General features: G+C 49.2%; 1 protein-coding gene across 1 annotated transcript in view; it reads left to right on the top strand.

The window, feature by feature from the left end:
- Positions 1-633: 633 nt before the first annotated feature.
- Positions 634-20,539, top strand: part of PITPNM2 (phosphatidylinositol transfer protein membrane associated 2) — a 166,606-nt gene continuing 146,700 nt past the window's right edge. Inside the window, exon 1 of the mRNA XM_025401014.1 lies at positions 634-1,273. The gene's annotated coding sequence lies outside the window, so the exon portion shown is untranslated. The remainder of the gene's footprint in view (positions 1,274-20,539) is intronic.

Here is a 20,539-nt window from a genome sequence, read left to right as displayed (position 1 = left end):
GGCGGCGCCGCGGCGTAGAGCTGTCCAGGCGGCCCCGGCCGCCCGCCCGCCCGGCGTTTCCTCCTCAGCCCGCGGCCGCCGCAGCGAGAGCCGCCCGCCAGCACGTGCGCCGCCGCCGCCCGCCTGCGACGCCCGGGAGCAATGCCCGCCGGGGCCCTGCCGCTCGCCCGGGTCCAGCAGGCGGCGGGGGCGCGCGGGGCGCAGCCGGCCGGGCCGGGGCCGCTGGGCGGGCGCTCCCCGTGAGGCAGCGTGAGGTGGCGGCGGCCCACCCGGGGCCGAAGAGGACGGAGCCCGCGGCCGCGCTGAGCGGGGTGAGTGCGTCCAGGCGGCCGCTCCGCAGGCCCGTGGCTAGTCCCGCAGTGCCGGGCGCGGGCCGGGGACCTGGGGATCTGGGGCGGCGGCTCCCAGAGAGGCCCCGGCCCGCCCGCCCTCGAGCCGCCGGGGCTGGAGGAGGGAGCGGAGACCCGGGCAGGGAGGAGGGTGTGGCGTGCGGGAACCCCGCTCGGGAGATGGCCTCAGTGAGTCGCCGGCCCCGGATTCGTGCCCGAAACGCTGATTTCCGAATTTCCGTCGGTCGCGGCCGCATGGGGGACCCCCGCCAGGGACAAGTGTCATAGCGGTCGGGGGGCAGGCGTGGGCAGTGCCGGTGCCAGGGCGAGGAAGGGGCTGTCGGCAGGAAACGGAGGTGAGCCCCCTGGCCCGCCGCCTCTGCTTCCCGCCTCCAGCTCAACGTCCCCAGGCCCGGGCCGTGACCTCTGCGTGTCGGGGGCCCAGGGTTGGGGTGTGGCCCGTCTCCATCCTCAGTGCCCCCTTCCTGTTGTTATGGGGGTGCCGCCTCTGTCTTCTTCACACCCCGAATCCTTTCTTATCCGTGGGAGGGCTGATCGGGGGGGGGGGGGGCTTGGGGAGAGGGAAAGTTCAGCGTCCCCCGCCCCAGTGTGCACTGACTCCCCGCAAGAAATCCCAAACGACCAGTCCAGGTGAACATAGTGCGTGCGGTGCAAATGTCATTTCAAGGCAAGTCCTCCAGGCTTGTCCCCTTTCCACCGACTTGCTCCTGCAGGCATCCTGCACTCCTCTCCCTCCCTCTGAAGTGTGGGCTGGGCGCCTCTGCAAACACCCTGGCCTACCTGCCTCCCCCACCCAGAATCTGGATTCTTCAAAGGAGACCTCACTGCAACATCTGTCTTTGTTCACGACCAGCTCTCTCCCCGGCCCCCATCTGGGAGTGACCAGAGCTGCTGATAGACCCCCCACTTCTGGAGGGAAGGCAGTAAGTGCTCCCCTTCATCTGAATCTTCTCTGACACCCATCCCCCAGACTCCTCTCTGCTCTGAACTCCCACTGCCTGCTATCTGTATCTCCTGTGTAACTCTTATCGACGTCTGCCTTATTTTATAGTTACTTTTCCATCTGCCTTATCTCCCCTGCTGGACGGTGAGCTCCAGGGCTGGAGTTGATTCATCTCTGGTCCCCTGCTCTGGTCAGTACCCTGCGTGCAGTCAGTGTCTCCGTGGAGCAGAAGGCCCTTCCAAGGCTTGCCTCTGGAACCCTAGCTTTTCTGGTTCCTGGACTGTTGCTGTTAAATTATTTTTCTTCCGTGAAGAGACTGTATTCTGTGGTTGGAATGGACTTCCAGCCCTCTCCCACTGCAGAGAGAAACACAGTGAGCTAGGAAGGACTGTTTTTCTTGTAAGGAGTGGCTTGCCAAGTGAACAGGACAGTACATCCTCTGCCCTGAAGATGGCCAGGCACAGACTCTAGATTCTAGATCTGGGTAGTGAGTGTTGAATGGGCCATTCTCTCTCCTGGCCTTCTCCAGCTGCTCAGGCATGGGAGGCAGTAGGGGAGAGAAGGGGACTGCGGGAAAGGGGAGAAGGGGACTGGGGTTCCAGGCCTGGCTTTTCCCCATAACTTGCTGTAGGAGCTTAACTACGTCGCTTGATTTCTCTTGGTTGTGGTTGCACCTTATGGAATCTGAAAGAATTCCTTTGCGTATCTAAGGCCCCTTGGGATCTGGGTCCTGTCTACCTTTTCTGCCTCCTCTGCTAGCATTTCATTCATACTCTAAGCTGCAGTCCTCTCAGGCTACCTAGAGGCTTTCAAAGACTTGGTGCTCCCTTGCCCTCCATCTCCCCAGGTACCTTCAACTCTTCACTGGTTGAGACCCAGTCTTGGCCTTCACAGGTGGAACTGGTCCCCCTTCTGATTTTCGAACCACCCTAGTCTGACTTGCCTGCCACACAGAATGGCCCTTATCTATTTACATGTGCCCCCCACTAGACCGTGAGCTCCTGGGCGGTCAATGCTGCTTCATGTTTCTCTGCGTCCCCAATGCTTCGCTGCACAGTAAGGCACTTAGGAAAATAGTGAGAGGGTTGGCATAGATGAGCACTGATAGCCCTTCTTGTCCAGAGTCGATTGCTTATACATTCTCTGTTATGGGGACCCATTGCCTTCCTTCGTGTCTAGAGGCCTGTTTTAACACCAAGTAGATAGATGCTCTCCTAACCAGCCCATCCAGTTAGTCTTTCCAACTTGGTCTTCGAGAAGACCAGTCACAGAGGATGTGCAGTTATCTGTAGAGATTAGCAGAGGAAACGTCTGGTACTTCGAGATCACTGCTTTGCTGTTTATGGAAAAGATGTTGGGGGCCATGTGCTCTTTAAAGTAAACGTAGTGGTATTGCTCCAGTGTCTTTGGCCATAGGCAGGAGGAGCCACTGCTTATGACCGCAAGGTCAATCCAAAACGAGCCATTGGGTTCTTGTATGCCAGTTCTCAACTTTGCTTAGATGAGATCAATCCCTTTGCAGATAGTCACCCTGAAAGCTGCTTAACAGGACTCCCTGCCTCCAAACACAGATGCGGATAAGTGGTCTTTGCCCAGCTTCTCTGTAGGTCATTTGGTTGATGTTTATTAAGCTTTTACTGGGTACCCTGGAATGTTATCAAATAGAGCCATGGCAAATCCTCATCTGGTTTACTCTAAAACCATAATCTGAGGCATTTCCCCCTTTTCTAAAGGCTTCCTACAGTGACCCATATTAAAAATTTCTTTTAGAATTTAGGGCCAGGCAAACTTTTCCTTCCCCCAGGAAACTAGGTTGCTTTCTCCTTTGATAATGAAAAGGAAAGTGGGGAAGGAAAACATGTTTTGTTTGTATACTTTGCACCATGCAGTGTGTGCTTGGGCCTCCCTGACACACCCTGCAGGGTAGGTTGTATTCTGCTGCTTTTTTTCCAGAGAAAGAAGTTAAGACACACAGAGAGGTCAGCTAACTTGCCCAAGTTTCCCTGGATTTGTACTCAGTTCTGCTTCTTTGCCACACTATGTGTGGCTCTTTCTATACCACACTATCTTTCCAACTGATTATGTTTCTCCTCTTCTCCTTGGCTTCCAGGCTGCTCAGCACACAATGTGATATTCTGTCTAGCAACTATATTCACTTGCCCTCAACATCAGCATATTTATTTCTGGACTCTTTTTTCTGTGTGTGTGTTTATGTGTAAATCTCTCTCTATATGCTCTTTATAAAGTTATCACAAAAGGTTTCTGGAAAACTGTATGGGTAAGAGAATTGAATATAGTAAGTAACATTGCTCGCTGGGCATGGTGGTGTGCACCTGCAGCTGAGGTGGGAGGATCCCTTTAGCCTAGGAGTGTGAGGCTGCAGTGAGTTATATAAGCTTGTGCCAGTGCACTCCAGTCTGGGCAGCAGAGTGAGACCCTGTCTCTAAAAGAAAAAATAAGTAAAAATAAAAAGGTAACATTGTACCTAACACACTAACTCACAGTGTGGTTAGGGAGATGAGTCCACAGATAACAAAAGGTATGTGTGATAAGAGTTGTTGAAGGTAGAGGTCAGAGGGGTAGATGCCCTTTCTGGGTAAGGCAGTCAGGGTTGACTTCCTGAAAGAAGTGGGACTTGAAGGAAGCCTTGAAGAATGGGTAGTTTTGATAGTCCACAGCAACTGTAAAGGTGTGTAGGACTTACATTCTAAAATCTGTGGTTATCGTGATGGCCCTGCAAGACAGGTCTTCTGGTGGGAAAGGAGAGAATTGGTCCAGATACTAAAGTGGGGAGCCTGGTGATGCCTTCTTCAAATCTTGTGTATCCTTGATGGAGGATCCCAGAGCACTGGAGCTGGGAGGGCCTGCACCCTATTGAGGATGAGAGGCAGAGGCTGGAAGAATAGAAGTGATTTGGGCAAGACCTCTCTGCTAGCCTGGAACCCAAGTCCCTGATTACCAGTTTAGTGTTCTTTTTTTAAAGTGACGCTCTGTACGTGGGTCCTTGATTCCTGTAAAATGAGTATGGAGTACTGACCTCCTCACGCCCAGTCTGGCAACACCAGGGCAAACCTCTGCTAAACATTTATGGTCAAACACATGACGAGTGCTGTTAGGAGGGGCATGCTGGCATTTGCTTAAATTACTCTTTTTTTTTTTAACTTTTATTTTTTAAAAAATTATTATTTTTAGATGGAGTTTCGCTCTTGTTGCCCAGGCTGGAGTGCAATAGTGTGATCTTGGCTCACTGCAACCTCCGTCTCCCAGGTTCAAGCGATTATCCTACCTCAACCTCCCAAGTAGCTGGGATTACAGGCGCCCACCACCATGCCCGGCTAATTTTTGTATTTTTAGTAGAGACAGGTTTTCGCCATGTTGGCCAGGCTGATCTTGAACTCCTGACCTCAGGTGATCTGCCCTGAGCCTCCCAAAGTGCTGGGATTACAGGCGTGAGGCACCGCGTCCAGCTGTTAACTTTTAAGTTCAGGGATACAAGTGCAGGTTTGTTGCATCGGTAGACTTGTGTCATGAAGGCTTGTTATACAGATCATTTTGTCACTCAGGTACTAGTACCCATTAGTACCTAAACCTAGTACCCATTAGTTATTTTTCCTGATCCTTTCCCTCCTCCCACCCTTCACCCTCCAATAGGTCCCAGTGTGTGTTGCCCTCCTCTGTGTGTCCATATGTTCTCACCTTTAGCTCCCACTTTAGCTCCCACTTATAAGTGAGAACTTGTGGTGTTTGGTTTTCTGTTCCTTCATTAGTTTGCTAAGAATAATGGCCTCCAATTGCATCCATGTTCCTGCAAAGGACATGATCTCATTCTTTTTTATGACTGTATAGTATTCTATACTATGTGTATATATACCACATTTTCTTTTCCAGTTTACCATTGATGGGGCATTTAGGTTGATTCTATGTCTTTGCTATTGCAAATAGCGCTTCAGTGAACATACGCATGCCTGTATCTTTATGATAGAACGATATTTTTAGTAGAGACGATGTCTTGCTGTGTTGCCCAGACTGGTCTGGAACTCCCAGGTTCAAGCAGTCCTCTTGCCTGGGCCTCTCTAAGTGTTGGGATTACAGGTGTAAGCCATTGCACCTGGTCAAATTATATTAACAACTGCCCTTGCCAGAGGACACAGGAAATAAACTAACAGGCAGGGTTCCAGTAATAGACAAATCAAAAACCCAAGACAGCCTTGGAGAGAGAGCCTGGAAAGATGAGTTTCACACTCTCCTTGTTGAAGTTCCCCATCCTTCACAAAGCTTTTCCTTGAGTGCCCTTGCCCCTGCAGTCCCTTATCTCTATTGTGGAAAGGGGTCTTATTAAGACCCGGCTAGTCAGAAAGATCAGAGGTCATGATCAGGGACGTCAGTGGGAGTCATGGGTCCAGGGAAAAGGCAGAGTGTTATCAGAGCAGCGGGAGGACCCAAGAGACCTTGAGGCTGATTCCAGTCTTGGAGCAGAAGCTGACAGCTCAGACTCCTTGTTGGGTGTGGACATGCCAACCTGCAGCCTTAGGAGCACATGACTGCAGGCTGGAATAGCTCTGTCTGAGGAAAGTATATCCTGACTATGCATACATGTATGCATAGTCATTTGATTCATATTGTTGGCCATAGTTAGGTTCTTTTTTTTCTTATTTTTTGAGACAGGGTCTCTCTCTGTCTCCCAGGCTGGAGTGCAGTGGCGTAATCATTGCTCACTGCAGCCTCAAACTCCTGGGCCGAATGATCCTCCTGCCTCAGCCTCCTGAGTAGCTGGGACTACAGACATGTGCACCACGCTGGCTAACATAGTTATGTTCTATAAAGTCCCGCTTAAAACACTGAGTTAGTGAACACTGAACCACCGCTCTTAGGGAAAACACAGGATTAGGCTTCTTTGAGCCTGTGGGCACAACATTTTCTTTAACCAATCCATATGTAATCTTATGTTGTATGTTTCTGTTGAAAGAGGTCTGGCGCGGTGGCTCATGCCTGTAATCCCAGCACTTTGGGAGGCCAAGGTGAGTGGATAATGAGGTCAAGAGATCGAGACCATCCTGGTCAACATGGTGAAACCCCGTCTCTACTAAAAATACAAAAATTAGCTGGGTGTGATGGTGTGCATCTGTAGTCTCAGCTACTCAGGAGGCTGAGGCAGGAGAATTGCTTGAACCGAGGAGGTGGAGGTTGCAGTGAGCCAAGATCGTGCCACTGCACTCTGGCCTGGTGACAGAGTGAGACTCTGTCTCAAAACAACAACAAAAAAGACACCCTATTTAATATGTATTATTGATTCATTAACATTAAACTCCTGGCCATCAACACTGTGACTCATGCCTGAATGAAGCTTCTCTAACATACAGATTTTCTCTGCATGTCATAACCATCTTGCACCCAAGAACTAGACTGCACCTCAGCACTATGATTGGGGGCCATTCCAAACAGCAAAATCACCAACACAGAGCACACAAGTGCCAAAAATATGGCACTGGACAGACCACAAAAAGGACCCTTGTTTCCATTAGGAGAGCTGAGATGGGAATATAATGTCCCCTCCTTCAACCTCAGCAGGGAATGTGCCATCAGGCAACTTAAATTTTTTGCCAGTCTGCACAGATTCGAAAATGAATTTGAAAGCACCATGAGCATTGATTTTGGGGCTATAGATACATTTTAGTGAGTAGGTTAATTCACAAATATGGAATCCATGGATAGTGAGGATCTGCCACCTTTGGCCTCATGTCAGCCCCCATGGTGTATCCAGCCTAGCTCAGGGCACCATGCTGATGGTACTTAATGGATGAAGGCTGGAGCTGCGGGATGAGGCTGTGGGCAGATTCTTGTGTTTGCTTGTCTTAGGTGCGAGAGAAAGACAAGCTGTCCTCCCTCAGCCCTCCTGTAGCTTCTTCTAGAAGGGCTGCTGCCAGCAGAATGGTGCCCATCTCTCTCTGCTCAGGTCTACAGGTAGGAGGGACTCTGTACTTTCATGCCGAGGGTTCTGGCGGCAGCCCTGCAACAGACGTGGCCTTTCTTAAGAGGAGCTGAGACCAATCCTTCGCCCAAAGGAATAATCCTCTTACGGAGGTGTTTCAGGCCAAAGTGGGGGGTTCCTGGGGCCCCCATGCCTCAAATTGTGGCCTTCTTATGCCTGGGCTCTCTCAGAGGAACCTTTCCCAAGTCTTTTGCCTATTGTGTGCCCTCTTAAGAATTGGTACCTAAGTCATACAGATTATTACTGTTTCTCCTCTGCAGAGCTGTTTATTTCCGTTTGAGAGGTGATTCCTGGGGAGGGCCTGAATTTTATCTTTTGGCAGCTGGGGGGCTTCCCTCCCAAGTCTGAGGCACAGGCTGTGCCATGGAGCAGGGCTGTGCACTTTGCTTCTTTTTTTTTTTTTGAGAGGGAGTCTTGCACTGTCACCCAGGCTGGAGTGCAGTGGCATGATCTCGGCTCACTGCAAGCTCCGCCTCCCGGGTTCACACCATTCTCCTGCCTCAGCCTCCCGAGTAGCTGGGACTACAGGTGCCCGCCACCTCACCCAGCTAATTTTTTGTATTTTTAGTAAAGATGGGTTTCACCGTGTTAGCCAGGATGATCTCTATCTCCTGACCTCATGATCTGCCCACCTCGGCCTCCCAAAGTGCTGGGATTACAGGCGTGAGCCACCGCTCCCGGCCCGCACTTTGCTTCCGTTGTCCTCCTGGGATTAGAATCAGGCCCTTCGGCTTCCCGGCCCCTTAGGGAGGGCTCACTGGGCACCAGTGTCCTGCATGAGGTCGTGAGCCTGTGGGGGGCCTGGTTGTGGTACTGCTGGCCTCCACCCTCTGCTGTCTCTCTAGACAGCCCCTTGGAGGAAGGGAGGGAGGGGGAAGGGGGATAGGGATGTGTGTGTCAGGGTAGAAATAGGTGGCCATTCCCAGCTTCCATCAGTGGCGTGAGGTTGTCTGACAGGCAGGGCTTCCCCGCAGGTGTGGATGCGTGGTTAACGCTGGCTTGGCCATGGTGCTCTGGAGAACAGGAGGACAATCTCTCTCTCACACTGAAGGGCCCATTTAATTGCTTTCCTTGGTACTTTATAACAGTTGACTTTTCACTTGCTTTTTTTTTTTTTTTTTTTTTTCATAAGAGGGAGAAAAACTCAACATTTTTTGCAATTAGAATTTTTCCCATGTGGGTAATCACACTGGAAAGAAGCATTTAAATCCCTTGAAAACCACACATAAGTGAGGCTCACAGAGCAGGGGGAACATTCAGTCAGCAGGGGTGGCCAGACGTGGAGGCACTTCAGCGGGTTATCATGTAAGGAAACAATTATTCCACATTTATTTTGGATTTGCTTGTTGCAGCATATTTCAATTAGTTCGTCAATGTTGTGCATCTGACAGGCCAAACGTTTATTGTGGTTGAACCATCTGGGAGGTGGGAGGCCTGCAGCCTTCCCCATGGCAGTCAGGAACTACTAGTTTAAAGGAAATTTGTTTGATGTGTTTAAGAAGCCAACACTGAAACACCATTAATAACAAAATCCTCAATAATTCTGAAAGCACTCTCACCTATTTCGCCATCAATTGGGCATGCATCACCCGAGACTTCATTCTTCCCCTAAGCGGGACATTTTCCAATATGCTGAAGCAAAGTTTTGAAATGGCTTACTTAATTGGTCCAGAGCACGATTTGTATTAACCCAGCAAGGAAAATAGCTCACTAATTTATATTTGAGTGTGAAGTAGCTTATGCATTTGCTGCTGGGAGTAGCAAGGGATGCGTTTAGTGGATTCTTGCCATTAGTATGCAGCTGAGCTCCTGTCCTGTACTGTGATAGAGAGTGTTAGTTTGATTTCAGTTCCCAGCCTTGGGTGACTCACCAAAGCATTGTGAGTTCATGGTAATGACTGCTGACCGGTGCAGTTTGTTGTGCACTCTTTTATAGTACCTGATTTCACCCATTTTTCATTTTACCTCAGTTATTCCTCCCCACCACACCCCCGCTAAAAGTTCTCTTTCCTGAGGAATGTTCTGTCTGACTTTCCAGCAGAGGGGATAAAGGAATTTAGAATCAAACAAATAGGAGAGCCAGAAGGAGCATTGGAAAAAACCGAGCCCAAGGGTTTGACCTTTCCACAAAGAGGAATGACTTTCCATTTCCCTGAAACCCTAAGATCACAGGGCTGGGTGTGGGGTGTTGGCGGTGGAGCGGGATTAAGACTCAAGGACACAGCTAGTGAACTGGAGGCCGGCTTATAAAATCTGGGACATGCAGCTCACTCAGGTTTGTCTTGGTGGCCTGGGAGCTGTAGGACTGGAGTTTGCAGGGTTCAGGCCAGTGGCTCCATACCATACCCAGCCTTATCGACTCTGTGTTATGGGCTTTTCTGGTGCTTAAGATTCCTGCTCCAGGAGACGGCTGCTCTTCCCTCACCTGGGAAGCCTCCAAACCAGAGGCATCCCTGGTCTATCCCAGCTGCTTCTCAGGCTGAGGGGATCTCAGCTATTTGTGTTTGAGTTGCTGGTGCCAGGCGCAGTGGTATGGTGGCGATCCAGTGTCTGTGGATTGTTCTTGCAGAGGCAGTGGCTGGAGGTACAGAGAGGAGGGGCCTTTCCCGCTTACCCACCTTTTATCTAAGACACCACAGTGCATGGCATACTTCTGCCCATTGTGCTTCACAGGACTCTCACAAATGTTGCTGTGCCCATTTTACAGGTGAGGAAGCTGAGGCTCAGAGAAGTCATGGTGTGGCCCCCAGTGCTTTCATTTGTTGTGTCTCACAGATGGGGACCCTAAGACTCAGAGACGTCATGACTTAGGCCTCACCGCACAGGGAGTTAACTGCTGACTGGACTCTAGACCTGATCCCTCATGTTCATGCTTGTATTCGGTCATGTTCTGTTACACAGCCTGTGCTGTTGTTTTAAAACATCAGTATTTCCTGATGTGGTTGAGTTTAAGCAGTACAAAGTACCTTTCCATTTGGGTTTGTGTGGGTTTTTTTTTTTTTTTTTTTCCTTTTCTTTTTTCCAAGAGGAAAACAGAATTCCTCTTCTGTTTGTTCCTTTTCAAAGAGGCCAAACGGATGCATGGACTTAGAGCAGATTCACCAAGACAGGATTGCATGCTCTGGGATCACATCTGTTTATGTGACTTTGAGGCCAAATTCGGACCTACTTGTGAAGTTGTCCAGGCATGCACCTGTAGGCTGGAGGTTAGAGAGCAGGAGTGGGGTCTAGCTAGGCCTCTGGGGTGTGGTCCTGGGGGGTTTAGGAGTCTTACTTGAGAGTTGCTGCCTTTTTCTCCCTTTAAGGGAGAATGACGTTCAGACTGCCTGGGTGACAGCTGGTCAAGCAGGTCCCTGTTTATGGCCTCCTTTCTGTTAGGGGGTGGGGCAGGGGATTTTTAAAAAAAGAGCAGAGTTCCTAGCAGCTTGTCCTGGAGGAGGGGCCTCGCTCACCTTCAGCCAGGGCCAGCTTAGTCTCCATCTTTCCCTGTGCCTGCTCACTTTTGCTCTTTCCTTGTTCTCTGACTCATTAAAGAAGGAGCAGGGGCCCAGAGCTGACCTCAGGATAGGGCAACAGGAAGCCAGGTTGGGGAGGAGGAGGCTGGAACTCGTGGCTGCGTCCTCTGGGGGTGCCCGCCTTCCTTGCTGTCTCTGTGCTCTTCTGGGCTGAAGGAGCAGAAGGGCCTGTGGCCAGTGGGCTAAGAGGATTAAGAGGTTATGCAGGTGGGCCCAGTGTGGGAATCTCTGACTCAGGTCCCCTGAGCAGGAGTCATAGGGCCTGCGTTCCCCGGGGGCCTAAGAGGGCATGTCCGGAGCAGCTGAACCTGGGTTCTTCATCTAGATAGAGACACATCCCTTGAACTTCTCAGACCATCTAGAATTAGACCTGCATTGCTGTCCTCTTGATTTAGCTCCCAGGGCCTGGGTGTCCCAGCCAGCTGGTGGGGTGCCTGGGGACACTGAATTAACCCTTTTTACGTTCCCTCAGGTTGCCTAACTTGGTTCTAAATTTGAAAGAGGGATTTAATTAAATCTCTGGATGAAAGAAAACTTGGGGGAGGTGGTCTGTGGGGAAGGGGTGATAGTAAGTCATACCTGGAAAAGTAGAAGTGGACTACTTGGCCTCTGGGATGGCCAGGATTCCCCCAAAAAGCAAACAGTGAGGTCTCAGGGCTGGGCCTTCCTGCTCGCCAGGTGGTGGATTGCCAGTTTATTTCTACTCTCACTATAGTCTTGCCTAGGTGCTTGGAATAACCCAGAAGGATTCCAAGTTTCTGGCCATGTTAAGGCTGGAGATGCAGAGAGAAAATGCAGTAGATTCCAGCAGATGTGGTGTGTAGGAGAGGACAGGAAGGGTCTCTGGAAGCCCAGTGGAAAAAGAGAGGCACCAGATGAGGCTTTGGACAGAACAGGAAAGAAGGCAGAGATGTGCGATTGTCTGGTTTTTTTTTGTTTTTTTTTGTTTTTTTTTGGAGGGAGAATCTCGCATTGTCGCCCAGGCTGGAGTGCAGTAGCACAATCTCGGCTCACTGCAAGCTCCGCCTCCCGGGTTCACGCCGTTCTCCTGCCTCAGCCTCCTGAGTAGCTGGGACTACAGGTGCCCGCCACCACACCCGGCTAGTTTTTTTGTATTTTTAGTAGAGACAGGGTTTCACTGTGTTAGCCAGGATGGTCTCGATCTCTTGACCTTGTGATCCGCTCACCTCGGCCTCCCAAAGTGCTGGGAGTATAGGCGTGAGCCACTGCACCCAGCATGTTTGGCCTTTTGTGTTTGGTTTCTTTCACATAACATAATGTTTTCAAGGTTCAACCATGTCATATCATGGATCAGTACTTCATTCCTTTTTTTTGTGGTAAAATATACATAATATAAAATGTACCGTTTTAAACATTTTTATTTTTGAAACAGGGTCTCTCTCTGTCACTTGTGCAGTGACACCAACACAGCTTACTGCAGCCTCGAACTCCTAGGCTCAAGTGATCCTCTTGCCTCAGCCTCCCAAGTAGCTGGGACTACAGGCATGCACCACCATGTCTGGATAATTTTTGTATTTTTTTGCAGAGATAGGGTTTTGCCATGTTGTCCAGGCTTGTCTTGAACTCCTGAGCTCAAGCGATCCACCCACCTCAGCCTCCCAAAGTGTTGAGATTACTGGCGTGAACCATTGCAACAGCTAGCTGTCTTTTCTTTTTAAGACTGACTAATGGTTCCTTGTAGGCATACACTACATTTTCTTTCTTCATTTGTCCATTTATAGACATTTAGGTGTTTCTGGGCCAGTAAATTTTGACTTTGGTTTGCCTCTGGATGAGAAACAACAAAAGACAACTGAACTAGGAGGGTTTAGGGCCATCAGTTGTCCCATTTCCAAGGTAAGTGACCACTGATAGTTGCATCTTTCTTTTTTTTCTTTCCTCCTCCTCCTCCTCCTTCTTATTCTTCCTCTTCTTCCCCTTCCCCTTCCCCTTCTTCTTCTTTTTTTTTTTTTGAGACAGAATCTCGCTCTGTCACCCAGGCTGGAGTGCAGTGGCGTGAACTTGGCTCACTGCAGCCTCCACCTTCCAGGTTCAAGCGATTTTCTTGCCTCAGCCTCCTGAGTAGCTGGGACTACAGGCGCGCACCACCACGTCCCACTAATTTTTGTATTTTTAGTGGAGATGGGGTTTTACTATGTTCTCCAGGCTGGTCTTAAATTCTTGGCCTCAAGTGATCTGCCTGCCTCGGCCTCCCAAAGTGCTGGGACTATAGGTGTGAGCCACTGCGCCCAGCCACAAGAGCACCTTTCTGTGCCTTGGTTCCAATACCCACCTGGTGACAGTAGCAGTGGTCCCTCTCAAGGCTGCTGTGTGGATTCAGAGAGACTGTGGCTGGGAGGGTGGCTTTATGATCTATCAAGTACAATCATGAGCTGCTGTTGTCCTGGTCAGGCACAGAGCAGGTATTCATCAGTCATGGGTATGAGGGTTGGTAAGGCACAGCCTTCTTCTGCCCACCTGGGCCTTCTGTGGTCTGGAAGGAGCCAGAGAGGCTCACCTGTGACTCTGTCTGCCAGAGGGCCCCCTTTCCTGCAGAGGTTCTGGGGCCAGCTCCAGGAAAAGGTGGCGGGTAAGTGTCCTGGCTCTCGGTGGCCTTTGGAATGTGTGCTGACTCCTAGCAGATAGTAGCAGGGAAGGCACAGGGCACATGGCCTCCTGTAGTTCTGTCCCCTTGGTCGGCCTTTTTGGTGCTCCAGGAAATGAATCCAGGAGGATGACATGGGCAGCCTCCTGGGTGGCTGACTCAGATCAGAAAGTCAGTCTGGCATTCACAAAGTCACACTTGCCCTCATTAGGCTAATTAACTTTCGATGAGAAAGTGCTCCATGAGCAAGTGACTTAGGAAATCCATTTTCAGGCCGGGGTCAATTTTGTGTGCAGTGGTGCTTACGATGCTGTGCTGTACATTTCCATATTCACCAATTTAAAGGTGCTTAATTATTATTATTAGTTTTTTGAGATGGAGTCTCACTCTCTCTGGCCGGAGTGCAGTGGTGTGATCTCGGCTCACTGCAATTCCTGCCTCCTGGGTTCAAGCGATTCTTCTGCCTCAGCCTCCCAAATAGCTGGGACTACAGGCACGAGCCACCACGCCTGGCTAATTTTTTGTATATTTAGTAGAGATGGGGTTTCACTGTGTTAGCCAGGAAGGTCTCCATCTCCTGACCTCGTGATCCTCCCACCTTGGCCTCCCAGAATGCTGGGATTACAGACATGAACCACCATGCCTGGCTGAGTGCTTAATTATTAACTTAGGGCTGGGTGACTAAGGAGGAGTTGCATTCAACATGCTTTGAGAATTTTAAGGCCATTTGTGAATTAGCTGTAATATGGTAAATAATCATACTCTTTTTTTTTTTTTTTTTTGAGACGGAGTCTCGCTCTGTAGCCCAGGCTGGAGTGCAGTGGCCGGATCTCAGCTCACTGCAAGCTCCGCCTCCTGGGTTCATGCCATTCTCCTGCCTCAGCCTCCCGAGTAGCTGGGACTACAGGCGCCCGCCACCTCGCCCAGCTAGTTTTTTTTGTATTTTTAGTAGAGACGGGGTTTTACCGTGTTAGCCAGGATGGTCTCGGTCTCCTGACCTTGTGATCCGCCCGTCTCGGCCTCCCAAAGTGCTGGGATTACAGGCTTGAGCCACCGCGCCGGGCCAATAATCATACTCTTAATCTTGTGATCTGTGTTCTAGATTACATGGAAGATAAAGTGAGGCCAAGGGGTTGATTTATTGAAGGCCACGGGGATTGAGATTGAGGGGGAGTCAGAAAGAACAAGCAGGAGGCCCCTTTCTTTTTCTTTTTTTTTTTTTTTTTGGTCCGAAACGGAGTCTCACACTGTCGCTCAGGCTGGAGTGCTGTGGCGCGATCTCTGCTCACTGCAAGCTCCGCCCCCTGGGTTCATGCCAATCTCCTGCCTCAGCCTCCTGAGTAGCTGGGACTACAGGTGCCCACCACCACACCCGGCTAATTTTTTTGTAGTTTTAGTAGAGGCGGGGTGTCACCGTGTTAGCCAGAATGGTCTCGATCTTCTGACCTCGTGATCCGTCTGCCTGGGCCTCCCAAAGTGCTGGGATTACAGGCGTGAGCAACTGCGCCTGGCCTGCAGGAGGCCCCTTTCTTTAATACCAAGTTAAATTTTTTATTTTTTGTTACTTTTTCTGGTTTTTATAAATGTGCTTAAAATTTTTTTTTTTTTTTTGAGACAGAGTCTTGCTCTCTTGCCCAGGCTGGAGTGCAGTGGTGCGATCTCGGCTCACTACAAGCTCTGCCTCCCAGGTTCATGCCATTCTCCTGCCTTAACCTCCCGAGTAGCTGGGACTACAGGTGCCCGCCACCACACCCGGCTAATTTTTTTGTATTTTTAGTAGAGACGAGGTTTCACCGTGTTAGCCAGGATGGTCTCCATCTGACCTCGTGATCCACCCACCTCGGCCTCCCAAAGTGCTGGGATTATAGGTGTGAGCCACTGTGCCTGGCGAAAAAATTTGTAAGTAGTATGTGTTCATGGGAAATTAACAAAGATAAGTTAAAAAATCAAATAATTAAAAAATATCCATCAGCTGATGAGTGGGTAAAGAAAATGTGGAATTCAACAAAATAGTATTCAGTCATAAAAAAGAAGAAAATCCTAAACTGGGTAGGGTAGCACAGGCTTGCAATCCCAGCTACTTGGGAGGATCACTTGAGCTCAGGAGTTTGGGGCTATGGTGTGCTATGATCTCGCCTGTTAATAGCTACTGCACTCCAGCCTGGGCAGCATAGTGAGACCCTGTCTCTAAAACACCAAACAAAAAAGGAAATCTTGCCATGTGGAATAACATGGATGAACCTGTAGGACATGATGTTACATGAAATAGAACAGTCACAGAAAGACAAATGCTGCATGATCTCACTTATACAAGGTACCTAGAGTAGTCAAATTCATAGAGTCAGAGAGTGGAATGGTGGTTGCCAGGGTCTGAGGGGAGGAAGCAATGGGGAGTTAGTAATCTATGGGCATAATGTTTTAGTCAAGTGAGATGAATAAGCTCTAGGGATCTGCTATACAACATTGTACTTATAATCAACAATAACATATTTTACACTTAAGTTTTGGTAAGGGGGAGGTCATATGTTACTATGCTTATCACAATAAAATTTTTTAAAAAGTCAAATGGTTTAAAAATATTTAAAATGAAAGTACATTATTCCTAGCTATAAACATGTTTTATTTTTGCTTTTTTACAAAAATGGAACCTGAACCTGCAGGTTGCAGGTTTGTTCCTGCCACTGGGAAGGGTCCCACCTTCACCCTGGATATCTTTGCTTGACTTCTGCCTTTGTGGTCTCCTAGGCTGGGTGTGGCCAGATTTAATTCAGTGTGTGTAAAGTGCCGGCTGGTGTGGGGCGTTTCCAGCTGACACACAGTGGGCACTGCGAAAGGCTGCTTTCCATGAGAATGCCTGTCCACATGGTTAGGTTCCCGGGCTAGCCCACTAACAAAACATGATCCACCACACAGCTGAATTTCTGAGTTTTGTCCTGCTAGGCCTACCAGCTACAGCACCTGTGCTTGTTGGGGAACTTATTGAATACCAGAGGCTCACTTCATCCCACAACAATCCTCTGTAATGAACTCTATTGTACAGATGAGAAAATAGTCCCACAGAGGCCTTACTTCCTCAAGGTCCCATGGCTAACAGATTCAAATTTAGGTCACCTGGCCCTGAGCTTTATGTTAAAGTGCTGCTTTTGATAGTTCACCACACAACAGGCCTATTTTGGAGTTAAATAGGCTTTTGGAATCTAAGCATTTTGTAAAACCTTTTTTTTTTCCTTGTAAGTGGGAAAATCTGTCCCGGGCACACCCCAGAAGGAACACTTCATGTTTTCAAGGCTTGAGAGGAGCCTCCCTGCAGCCTGGTTTGAAGGAGGCATTTGTGTGTGCAAAAATGGTTGTGCCTGGAGGTCTTCTTGGCACTGACTCATGCGAAGCCCATTTGTCCAGGACCCTGTGGGTGACACCGCTGCAGACTCTTGCAGGAGGTGTGGAGTGGTGGTTTCCATCACATCACCAGTGTCCTGGGTGTACTCTTACCTGGTCATATGGCTCAGGGGTGGTTACTGGGCTTGGCAGAACCCCAGCACTTTCGGAGGCCAAGGCAGGCAGATCACAAGGTCAGAAGATCGAGACCATCTTGGCTAACATAGTGAAACCTCGTCTCTACTAAAAATACAAAAAATTAGCTGGGCGTGGTGGCACGTGTCTGTAATCCCAGCTACTTGGGAGACTGAGGCAGGAGAATTGCTTGAACCCAGAGGCAGAGGTTGCAGTGAGCCAAGATTGCACCACTGCACTCCAGTTTGGGCAACAGAGCGAGACTCCATCTCAAAAAACAAACAAACAAACGGATAAAGTAGCTCCTAATTGGAGATATTCCTTATCATGTTGAAATCTTTGCCTATCCCTCAGTCTCTATGTTTTTAAGAGTAGTGAGGCTGGGGCTGAATGCGGTGGCTCACACCTGTAATCCCAGCACTTGGGAGGCCAAGGTGGGCATATCACCTGAGGTCAGGAGTTCAAGATTATTCTGGCTAACATGGATCTGGGGACATAGAGATTTGGGCAAACTTTTTCGTCTACAGTGAGGGATGAGCGTGTGTGTGTGTGTGTGTGTGTTCATTAATTATGTGATGCTAAGGTTGCCTTCGGTAGTTCATCTAGATATTTTTTTTCCCCATTCCTCATGTTTCTACTTTTTCCTGTATTTTGGATTCTCCATTCGAAGGCAGGGAAAGAGGAGGAGGTTGAAGGGAAAAGTATTCTAGTCCTTTCCAAACATTATCATGAAAGGTTTATCAAGGGAGATCGAAACAGTCTCTTCTTGCCACCACCTACTGTCATCCCACAGAGTTTAAGAAAATACTCAAATTCTCTGTCTTCCGTTGGCATCAGATTCACAGCCCTGCCTTTGGTGGGAAGCGACCTTGGTGCATTGGCTCCATTCCCACAGTGGACATAATTGAGGCTCTGAGCAATCGATATATTTATTCAGGGTCACACAGCCAGCAGGCCACAGAGCTGGAACTAAAATTGGATTTTCCTGACCCTACAGCCAGCATTCTTCTTCTTTCTGCTGCTCTGTACACAATGGCAGGAATGAAGTTGGCAGATGGCAGGGATTTGCCATGGAGCCATATCTGGGGCTCTTATGGGACTTGCCTCTTCCCTGCCTCTAAAATTTCAGTTTTGGCAAGTATTGGCAAGGATGTGGAGAAATTGAAACCTTCATGTGTTTCTGGTGGGAATGTCAAATGGTTGCAGCTGCTGTGGAAGACAATTTGGTGGTTCCTCAAGTGGTTAAACATAAAATCCCCATATGACATAGTAGATCCACACCTAGTTCTAGGTCTATACCCAAGAGACTTGAAAGCAGGGACTTGAACAGATACTTGTAGCTTAATATTCATAGTAGTGCTGTTCTCAACGGCCAAAAGGTGGAAACAACTCACGTGTCCAGCAGTTGATGAGTGGGTAAACAGAATGTGGTCTGTTCATACGCCATACTGTTTGGTTCCATCAGACAATATGTGTCAGCATTCCATTCCTCTTTATGGCCAAATAATATTGGCCAAGTATTGAATGAACTATGGATGAACCTTGAAAACATTTTAAATGAAAGAAGTCAGACACAAAAGGACAATATTGTATAATTCTACTTATATGAGGTACCTAGAGTAGGCAAATACACAGATAGAGAAAGTAGAATAGTGGTTATCAGGGATTGGGGAAGGGAGATGGGGAATGAGTGTTTAGTGGGTACAAAGCTTCTGGTTGGGATAATGAAAATGTTCTGGAAATGGATAGTGGTGGTGGTTGTACAACATTGTGAATGTCCTTGATGCCACTAAATTTTACACTTATAAATTGTCAAAATGGTTAAAAAAGGAAAGAAAGAAAAGAACAAAAGAATGACAACAAACAAAAATTTCAGGCTTATAGGGCTGTTCATGAATACTGCTTAGAACCTCCAGTGGCTCTCGGGGCTAGACCACACCTTGCCCTGTGTTTATGGAGCGCTGGCTGTCCCAGGCGCTGCAAGAGGCAACCCCACACCTGTGGCCCAACTGAGAGCTCCTTGCTCAACAGTGTACTCGCCATGCTCTTGGGGGAGTGGAGGGGGGTGTTCCTGGCAGTTAACGGCCACGTCTGGTCCCTGCGTATGAATGACATCTGTCTCTGGAACGCTTGTGCACCTGACGTTGGGCATGTCCTTATATGGCTCTCGCTTGCTCTCAGTGAGTGGAAAGATAAATACCTTTTCAAAGAGCAGATGCCAACTGCCTGCGGTCCCTGACATCCACAGCTGCAGAGCGAGTGGGAGACAGTTCTGTCGAGGGGCAGGTGCTTCAGCCCTGGGGGAATTGGGCACTGGGTGTGCCGAGAACCCAACAGCCCTCATGCAGACAGCCTGAATGTGGAGCAGGGTTCTGCCATGGACATGCTGTGGGACCCTGAGCAGGTCACATGCTTTCTCAGAGCTTGTCTTTCCTTCCTGCCTCTGGTTGGTCCTGAGGTTTAAAGGAGAATGTATGTGAAAGGGCCCAGCACAGTTCCTGGCACCTCCCAGAGCTTGACATGCACTTGGATTCATCCTTGTGCCTGGCCCATGTGATGGTCCCTTTCAGTAAGCAGTCACAGTCGGCCCGGGGCTGCTGCTTCCGTCAGGACCTTGCACAGACACAGGCTAGGAGCTGCTCTGGAAGAGCAGTGGAAGGTGTGGCTGGCTGGCAGAGTGAGGCTCTGTGATTGGGGCAAGAGTAAGGATGATGTCCTTGAGGGATTCCAGATGGAACCAGACCCTCCCTCTGCCTCCTGGAGCCTCTGCTCCTAGAGCAGGCATGCAGGGGCTTGTGTACTACCATATCTTTGTGTTAATTCCCTAGGGCTGCCATAACAACCCACCAGAACTGGATGGCTTAAAACAATGAAAATGTATTATCTCACAGTACTGGAGGCCACACATCCAAATTTTGAGTTTCAACAGTTTGGTTCCTTCTAGAGACCGCAAAGAGTATCTGTTCCCGGCCTCCCTCCTAGCTTCTGGTGGTTGCAGGCCATTCTTGGCGTTCCTTAACTTGAAGACACATAATTCCAACCCCTGCTTAAGTTGTCACATGGTTGTCTCCCTCTGTGTCTATCTGCCTCTGTGACTTTTATAAGGACACCAGTCATTGGATTTAGGGCTCACCCTACTCCAATGTGACCTCACCTTAACTAATGACATCTGCAGTGACCCTGTTTCCAAGTAAAGTCACATTCTGAGTTTCTGACAATGATACGAGTTTTGGGAGGACATTCTTCAACCCAGTATAATCTCCATATTTGTTGAATGAATAAATGAATGAATGAATGAATGAATGAAAGCCATCCTCACACGTCTGCTCAGGTGTATTGATGTAGACTAGAAGGTGGGGATGTCTCTGGTGAGCTAGGCATGTGCGGGTGGGGTGGGGGACAGCACCAGGATCATCTCCTTTTCCTGTCCAAGCATCTCCTATTTCTGGCCTCTACACCCTAAACCTAGCACCCTGGTCACCTCCTGACTTAGCCAGTTTTTCAGGTAGAAGCAATTACATCTATTACAGGGAAAGCTGTTCTCATCTTCCTTTCTGCCCAGCATCTCAAAGCTCTTTTATTTCTCTTCCCCTTCCCCTTGGAGCCAAGAAGGACATAGGGATGGCT

Source organism: Theropithecus gelada, chromosome 11, assembly GCF_003255815.1.
Source record: "Theropithecus gelada isolate Dixy chromosome 11, Tgel_1.0, whole genome shotgun sequence".
NCBI lineage: Eukaryota > Metazoa > Chordata > Mammalia > Primates > Cercopithecidae > Theropithecus > Theropithecus gelada.
The sequence above is the reverse complement of the archived record's forward strand: the minus strand, read 5'-3'. Positions and strand labels throughout refer to the sequence as shown.